Source organism: Nipponia nippon, unplaced genomic scaffold (genome assembly GCF_047370975.1).
Source record: "Nipponia nippon isolate SJK-2023a ecotype South Korea unplaced genomic scaffold, ASM4737097v1 scaffold_6, whole genome shotgun sequence".
NCBI classification, from domain to species: Eukaryota; Metazoa; Chordata; class Aves; order Pelecaniformes; family Threskiornithidae; genus Nipponia; species Nipponia nippon.
This window is the reverse complement of record NW_028262380.1, coordinates 2,486,539-2,495,865: the sequence shown is the minus strand read 5'-3', so window position 1 is coordinate 2,495,865 and position 9,327 is coordinate 2,486,539.

Sequence of the window (9,327 nt, the reverse complement as noted above, 5' to 3'; positions counted from 1 at the left end):
TAATACATGCTGGGGAAAAGAGAAAAAAAAAAGGGTGTCCACATTCATCCCAACAGTGATGCAGTGTTGATGCTGGGGTGGGAGATGCTGGCTAATGGGAGGCAGATGAGAGCCTACCCTAAAAAAAACATGTGGATGGTGACATGCAATACACCTGTCTTCCAAGGAAGTCTATCCTCTGGGCCAAAGTGTCAGGCCCTCTCAGGGAATACTTTGATCAGGATGCAATTTTGTTAACCCTTATTTTGACCTTGGACAAACAGGATCAACAGAGCTCCATGTTCTGCTGATGTCCAACCAGCTCAATAAAAGCTTGTTCAACACACAGTTCAGAAAAACATTGTCTCCTCTCTACGGTGATGAATGTCAATCAGCATCCCCACCTCAGGGCATAAAAAGGACTCAGAGAGACTTCAGCTTTATGTTTGGCATAAATTGACCTGGGTGTCCACAAGCCATGGACATTCCCCTTTGGAAAATGTTCTTGAGAAAGCAAATTGGGGAGGGAGATGGATGGGAGAACAGTTAGAGGCCAGCCATGCACTCTATCAACCTTAAACGAATGAGCTGTCACATGGATATATAGGGAGAGGGACACAGGTTAGTAAATTAAAGCCCTGACAGCTCTTGACTCCAATCCAACGTGCTAATTGGAAAGACTTCAACTGTTGCTGTCCCCTGAGACCTATATCTCAATCACAGGCCCGCCCTCCCCAGGTCAACCCGAAGAGCTGTTATCGTCTACTGCCTGGGCTTTTCCTGGAAGAGACTCAGGAGTATGAGAACAGGAGAAAAGATGTTTTCTTTGCTCCTACATGGCTTTTCTGAGCTCTGCTGTGCCTGAGTAGGAGCACACAGAGGAAGGTCTGATCCTCAGCTGATGGCAAGTCAGTGTCTCACCCCTGCAGAGATGCTATCACCATCCAAGAAGCTATGCCACTTTGTGCAGATTGGAAACCCTCCGGTGGTGACTGATGGCAGAGTTACTCCACTTTAAACTGAGAGAGGATCTGTCCTCATTACATCAACGTAATAAACACTGAAATTTCACAGTCTTAATTACGGCTGTAACTGATTCCACTATTAATCATTAAGTACCAATTATGCAGCTTTACAATAGCCTGTGGCTTTGCCTATATCCAGTATTTGATGCCTCAAAATGACTTGCATAACATTGTATTAACCATCAAGGCGCTGTCTGAGATACTGCTCTTTCCTGCTTGACCTGCAGGAAATAACTTGGTTACATGCAGGGAAAACCTGACTTTCTAGTGGTGGCTGCTTTGACTTTGCTAGTTGGATCCATCTCACCTTGGTTCATAAAATCATCTTGTTTCCCTTACAGGATACTGAAATCTTTGACACCCATTTGCTGTATTTCTGGGCAGGCACTTTCCCAACTGGTTTGTGTGTAGCTATCCACCAGAGCTGGAGCCAGAGACTTCATTACTAAACCACATACTCTTGCACTCTCTTTAATGGAGAGAAACTACATCTTGCTCTCTTCTGTGGAAGTTATATGAAAACTTGGCAATGTGCATTTTTATGTTGTATCATAACATAAATGCACAGATGTTGACTTGGGGACAGGTGCTCTGAAGTTATTGGAAAGGCTGTCCTTCCCAGGAGGCAAAATGTGATCACTGCATTCAAAACTGGCCAAGAAATGCAGACAAGTCCTCTACCTCTTCCAAGAGAGCCCCAAGAGCTACAATTACCTCAAGAAATTAGGACCACAGCTCTTCTCCATGACCCAGTAGTAGCAACTGAAGAAAATATTCCTCTGAATGTCTGCTTCAGTTGAGACTGATCTCATCAGTAGCCCCAAGCAATGTAAAGTTTTCTTACCAAGTTATTGTAATTCCATCTTATTGAAACACTTCTCCTGTTGCCTCTTAGAAAATGAGCATTTTTGGTAAATCCTTGTTCATCTAAATAAGAGAAAGAAGAGATACTTTTGTTGCTGTACAATGTGCTACCGAGGCATGGACAATATCACCACAGTGGGATGGAGGAGAGGAAGGTTTCCTGCAGGAGTATTTTTCCAACCATCCATTCAAATGTATTGTTGCCAAACAGTCAAGCTCCTAAGAAGGGCATTTGATTAACTGATGACTGGACAGCTTGGATCTGCTATTTAGGGAGAGTGAAGTAAACACTGCTCCAGAGGAAGTCGGTGAGAGACCATCTCTGGGAGGGTTCAAAGAGAAGATGCATCTGGTGTATAACATCAGGATGGAGGATAGCTAAAAAGGCACTTAAATGCCACTGCACCATGTTCTGATCTCACCCCAGTTTCACACAGGTGGATTCAGGCATTTTGAAAAGGTCTGGTAGTAAAGTGAAGGAGGGTGAAGGAAAGAAAAAGGGAGCTGAGCCCAGTATTCAGGGTATCATCTCAAGCAGCAAACTCCAGAATAGCCGGGACCTGGGAAATGACCTGCAGGTGACAACCCTTATATATATATACTAATCAGATTAATAAAACAGAAATAATCAAGGGACCCTCACCCCTCGGGAGCTTCCAAAAAGCCTGTGCAATACCTCCATGACATCTGTGAAGCTAGTCCTGTTTTGCACCTTGGAGTAGAAGGATCAGGCCCAGATTCTACAAAGCTGTGCTGTGTAGCTGTGCCCATCACACATGTCCCAACAGAAGGAAGGTACATCCTCTGTGGACCGACCTCATCCTGGTTCATCCACCCATCTTGTCACAGTTTCCAACATGCCTTCCCAAGGACAGAAACATCTCAGGAAGGAAGCTTTGGCTGCCTCTTGGTCCCTGAGCTCCTGCCGTGGTGCCATGCAGCCTCTGGGTTCAAGATGTGGACAAGCTGTTGCTACCACACTCCAGCTGAAGAGCCTGGTTCAGGTCTTGAAAGCTGGGCAGCCCTCCTGGCTCAGCACTGCTCCAGAGGCAATTTGCTCTGCAGCGCTGTGAGCTCAGGCATGAGGCACGTTCCCACTCCTGAAATAGCCAGTCTGCTACTGTGACTGAGACTTCACCCAAGCTGATCCTTGACTGAGTATTCACACTTGGCTTTTAATTACTGTTGCGATTAGCATTGGTTTCTTGGCTTCCTTTTCATGCAGCTTTGCAGGGAACAGAAGCACTGAAGCCACTGCTGTAAGCTCACTGTGGAGGAAGGGATATGCCCTCAAAGCCCAAGATGGTTGAATGGCAAGGGGAAGAAATGAGCTGAGCTGAGAACCAACGAAAGTGAACCTGTAAGAAATGCTAAGGGTCCTTTTCAGCACCCAGAGAGGGGGGCAAAAGTGATTTGAAAGAGATGTATGGTCTTTTGAATGTGGACATGTGGACACAGGGACCTGGATAAAATGCACTGGACCCATGGTGGAAAGCACTGTCCACTGCTTTCACAAGCCTATTTAGTTCTGTGACAATAATACTCAGTATTTGTTCCCTCCCCTGGAAAGAGCAGCTCATACCTCATTACTTGTGAAGGTCTGACGTCCGTGAAGGACTCGGGTCTCATGTGAGTAATGCTGTTGCTGCCACCACACTCTGTGAACAGAAACGAGACACGTAAGGAGAACTAGCAACCACACCAACTCTCATCTTGCTAACATCTCTGCTCCAGTGATACCAGCTCCAGTTGTTTCACTGATTAGCAAGTAAAACATGGAATAATCCTCTCCATCCTGATCCTGATGTGAAGTTTACTATTTTTGTTTCAGACTTGCAAAGGCCTTAGGAACTCTAAAGCTCCCCTGTTCCTCCCACATGCTTATATCTCATGCATGAGTAAGGGATGCTACCCTTTTCATACCAACCCACTTGACTCAGCTTTGGAAAACAACCTGAGCTTGCATTGGGCAGTCAAGCAGTGATAATGCAGTTGTTCTCTTCCCAAGGCCTCCATGGGGGCATGAACTTTGCATCACGACCCCAAACCATAGCAGACTGCAAAGGAGGATGGTCCTTGGCTATTTTCCTCTGTTTCCATGCTGAATGTCTTCCCCGGCTTTCTGGGCTCTGTCCAGATCTTCTCTGACATTGACTTGGGCTGGTCTTAGGTGGCCCTTGCCCAGGCACTGTCTCACTACTGGGGCAACAGAGGCTCCTGCAGAAAAACACTTCTTTCTGCAAGGCCTGTCTCCCAAACACAGCCCTGCAGAAGCTGTGTCCACAGCCGTGAGAAGGTCCAAAGCTCTGGTATGCATCACTGTTGCCAGTTCAGCCATTTCCAAAATACGATTTACACCACAATGCTCATGCAAAGAGCCTCAAACTGGGTAGTATTGAAGGTAAGGCACCTTTCAACTATCAGAGTGTTTTTATCAGATCCCACCAGCACCTTGTTTGGTAGGATTTAAGGACTGTTACTCCACCCAATACAGCCCACACTCTTGGTCATGGGAGCCCAGACTGTCCCCAATGTCTTCACCATGATGGGTCCAGCTTTGAGACCTTATTGCTGTTTGCCGGATGTGTCTTGCAGCACATAAAGTGTTACTGTGCAACCAAGGAGTTTGTGATGTGGCAAGGACATACAAGGAAAGCATTAATCACAAGGAAAAATGTGGGGAATGTCACCCTCTGTAAAATCAAGCCCTTGTTATCAGTTTGAAAGACTACCATTCTGGCACAGGCTGGGGTTTGTTTCCCTCTCAGACCTCCATCAAGTCAACATCACTGACATGAGGCATGATTTACCTTTCACTCTGCAGATTTGGGACTTACACGGTCACTAGTCACCCTCTGACTACAGTGACAGAGACCTCACTGCCTTGTCAAGCCCCATGGGACCTTGCAGGGCTGCAGCAATTTGGATTCCCAAAAACGAGGGTCACAGCACGTCAGGGAAAGCATGCACCACCATGCTTGGGAGGACTGGCTTTTGCAGGGACTGGAGAGACTGGGTGCAGGTAGAGAGTCTGAAGGGCAGAGGAGAGAGACCATTAGCTCCATGGCTAGGACAGGTGGAAGAGCAGGGGTGGCACAGCAATGACAGTGAGCTTGGTCAGGTTGCGGGGGAGTTGTTGAGGGAAGGAACAGAGTCTCCAAGGGCCAGAAGGAAGGTTGTACCAGTAATGCTGTTCTTGAGTCAATCCCAAAGCTTTCCTTTCCCTGAAATGCTAGCTGTTTCCCCTTGCTATAGGTCACTTTAGTTTATGGGCTCATTAGATTGGAACATCCCTACAAGTAGCTTCTCATAGTCATCTCAGTGAAAGAGGAATATCCCTGAGAAACTTTCAGGCATGTGGAGGACCTTCAAAGGGCCACTCCCACACCTCCCTCCCACATGTCCAAACACAGCCTCACATCTTTTCCTCCTGAGTGTCTCAGCTTGCACCCAGTGAAGTACTCTGATTGGCTTCTGTTCTTGTTCCTACTCCAAGTGTCACTGGAGGAGATTCAGGATGGACATCTGAAACTGAAGCTCTCCCTGTGGCCATGTTTTTCAGTCCTTGCCAGTAGTTGAAGGGCAAAAAGAAATCCCCTGTCTGGAAGGTCTGGTCCTTGGTAATTCTGGCAAAGCACTGAGCAGATGTAGTGCTGTGAATCCTTCCCTTCATTCACCATCAGATGGCAGAAGGAGCTTCTTACTCTCTGAACTTTAAACCACGGCTCTGATGTCCCTTTACACATAAAGAGGACTTGGAGAACTGTTATATTTGCTAGCGGAAATGTTTTTTTCCTGGCGGTGTTTCACCCAGTTACCTAATTTCTATAAAACTTGGGTTATACACCTGAGGATAAAGGTGTTACAGAAGCCAAATTGTGTCCCTTGTCTGCTTTGAAGCAAGGCTAGTACCAGTTTATAAATGAAGAAGCTGAGACACAGATGAGTAAATGGCTTTCATGCAACCCAAGCCTTCGCTCTCATCCCTGGGTTAATCTTCTAGATTATAAGAATGGCAGCCTCATAGGGACTTCCAAATATACTTTCATCTAGCTCTAGAGTGCAAACACAGTTGGTAGTTGGCCAACAACACAGGTTGTTAGCAATACACCATTAACTGTCCACATTTGCAGCACCTCTCTGCACCCAGACACCATTCACAGCACAAGCCAGGATCCAGCCCTGGGTGCTGGACTGCTTCTTGCTGCTCAGAGATGCTGGGACATTGAAGGAAAGCAGCAGGAGGCAGCATCAAAAGGAGGAAAAGGAGGTGCTTCTTCACGCACATCGTTAGCAGTGGTGGTCCTTGCTGCAGTATGTGGTGCTCACTGAAAACTTGCAGCGGTTGGACAGTCAATTGGATGAGTTCATGGTGGGAAATCCTGTGAGGTCTATTAATTACACAGAGCCATGAATTACTGCAGGTTGGGGGTGTATTATGTGGTAGTGTCATGTATGTGGTCTTGTTCATATTCTTCTCATGGCTTCTGCTCTGGCTGGTCTTAAGGCAGGATGATGGCCTAAGCTGTAGGACACTTCTTCCATGCCTGTGATCCAAGGCTTTGGATTTGGTTTTTTTTTCACTGTGGATTTAGGTGAAGCCAATGTTTTTTTGTACACAGCAGGGACTTTTACAGCCAGACACATGAGGGCAGAAATGCAGCACTGTGTTTTTCTATGGACCTGTAATTGTAACCCCAGTCTGATCATTTGGGGACTTCTGCATTTTTTCACAGGTGGCCGATAACAGCCACCTATTCCCTAGGACAGATTCCTTGAAATAACACCTTCACACTCAATATGGATGTGAAGCTAGCAGTAAGAAAACCATCTTCCAGGACTGGGAAGAACTGAGACACCAACACAGCCTCCATCCTTGGAGGTTTTCAAGACTAGACTGGACAAAGCCCTGAGTAACCTGGTCTGATCTTGTAGCTGATCCTGCTTTGGGCACGAGGTTGGACTGGAAAAGTCCTGAGGTCCCTTCCAGTCCAAATGAACCTGTGACCCTATGGGTTATGAATACAAAAACATGGTGTGAACAAAAACCTCTTCGTTGCATTTTGCAGCCTCATGGATGTGGCTGATCCAACAACCCAACCTTCTCAGTGGTGTGGATCTCCGAAAGATAGGGTGACTGTCTACAGCAGTGTTGCCAGGGCCGAAGGGAAGTCAAACCAGGCTGCACGGGGCTTAGGGCTTTCCCATTTGGTTTCTTTTGCTTCTCTGACCCAAGCCACAACTATAACTAGAAGCTGGAGGAACCTTTGCTTGCTTTACTTGCTCTGTTGGAGATATGTTGAGCCAAAACATGAAGTCTTTGCAGGTCCGTTGGCTTCTGGGCTGAGGGAGCTGAGGATGAATTTTGCAGAACAGTAGTTTGGTGGGAGAAGCTGATTGGGGTTGCTTTCCTTTTTCACTAGCAAAATCAGTACAGCTGGAAGCATGCAAAGAAGCGGAAATGAAGACCCCAAAGCTGTAGATTTACTTTGTGGGGAATATAATTGCAGATTTTTTTGGAGAGAGAATTTTGCACCTTTACTACTTTGTGAGGGAGATTTTCATAAAAAATAAGCGCAAAGTCAAAGGAGCAAAGGCTTCTCTCCTCTGATTTATCCAAGTGGAAAAGGGCTTGGAGCATTGCAAACCTGGTCTTTTTTTTCCATTTTCTTGTGTGGTATTCAAACATTTTGATATTTATTCTGTGCGGGTTGTTCATGATATTGGACCACTTTAGTGAAATTACAATGCGAAAAAAATTGACTGTGTGCATTTTCAAATTGTAATGCTTTAAAACTGCACAGATCTTATAGGTTCGGTGACCCCAAATGGCCAAAAGCAGTTTTTACATATCATTGGGAATCACAATGATTCAGAACTAAGAACAATTGATGAGAAAATTGATTTTAACAGAATTTCAATAGAGAATAACCCAAACGAGCCTTCTCATTTTGCACTGGCACTCATCTCTGGGTCTGCCAGTTCCTCATGGAAGTATTAGTTCTCAGTGCTGTTAGCTCCAGGTTTGCTTTATGATCTCCTCTTTTTGCCTGGACAGTAGCTCACCGGGTATCTGTCATTCCTTTCCTTTTCCTGAGCTAAATCTTACTGTTTTGGAGACAATTTTTTCTCTTGTTCAATCTGATTGTTTTTCAATGTATTGCTTTTCTTGTCTCAGTTAAAGAGAAGAAGAAAAAAAGTATAGGGAAATTTTTCAGAAGGTAAAACTTCCCATTTTTAAGTCCTCATTAATGAACTTTCCCTTCTGGCTTCCTCCCCAAAGCTGATCTAGTCACCCCCTTGCTTTGCTGGGAAGAGCTGATGAGGTCACAGCCCAATGTGAACATAAATTCCCACCTTACACCTCTTGTATATGAAGGAAATGACATATTGCAAATCCAGTTCAGTTCTTTAATCCCAGGGTAGTATGAATCCAACATCAGGACACAGCTTGTTCCTTGAAATTAGACTAAAACAATTATTACTGAAATGTTTCAGGAGTGATTCTTGTTGCTAAGCTCCAGAATCATGCTAATTTCTTTGCTTAAGTTTGCAGGATCATTTTCTTTTTTAAACTTTTTTTTTAACCTGAGCTGACATTCTTTCCTGTCTCAGGAGAAATTTCTGTATCGCAGTTAGAGCAGCAGCTGCAAGCTGAAAGCTGCTCACGCAAAGGGAAACTTTAGCAAATCAATCCTCTTTGCTTTTCAAAACAGGGCAATCACTTAACAAGGAAGACAGCAGGATGCACATTGAACGCCAGGCTGTTTTGGAAGACAGCGGGGTTCAGGGTTGACCTCTGCTGCTCAGACTCTGTGTGACCCCATGCACGTCACTTGGGACCTCATCCCCAGCTCTTTGTTTGCTCTTGGAAAGGCTTCAGCCATCCCTCATCACAGGGGTTCCACCATGGTCTCAAGGAGCCCCGCTTGAGTCCCAGCAGCTCATGCCTTCCCCTCTTTTCTGTGCCAGGAAACCCCAGGGTCCCCATCCCAGGACAGGAAATTTGATGGCTGCTGACCTTGGTCATACCTCAAGCAAATCAAACAAAATCTGCTAGCAGCTGCTCTTTACAACTTTTCTTCCAACTAGAGGGATCCTGAAGCACAGCAATCAGTGTCTGGTGAGCAATGACTTCACTTCATGGTCCCCATTTGAAGAGAGGTGAGGTACCAGCTCAGAGACATAGGGCATTTTTGCAAACCTCAGTCATCCCTCAAGCCCTGTCTCCCTCAGCCCAGTTTCCATCCATTTGGATAAGCTTGCCCCCTCCCCTCAGATTCAACCAGCCTTGTCTCCACCGCCTGGTGGAAACCATCCCTGGTCTGCACAAGTCCCTGAAGCATGCCTGGAGTGGGAGGCCAAAATACCTAGCAATGGGGATCCTTGGGTAGGCTCTGCAGGGCAAGAATGGGATGCACTGTGCAACAAGGCTGTTGGTCGTTGTCTTCAGAAATGC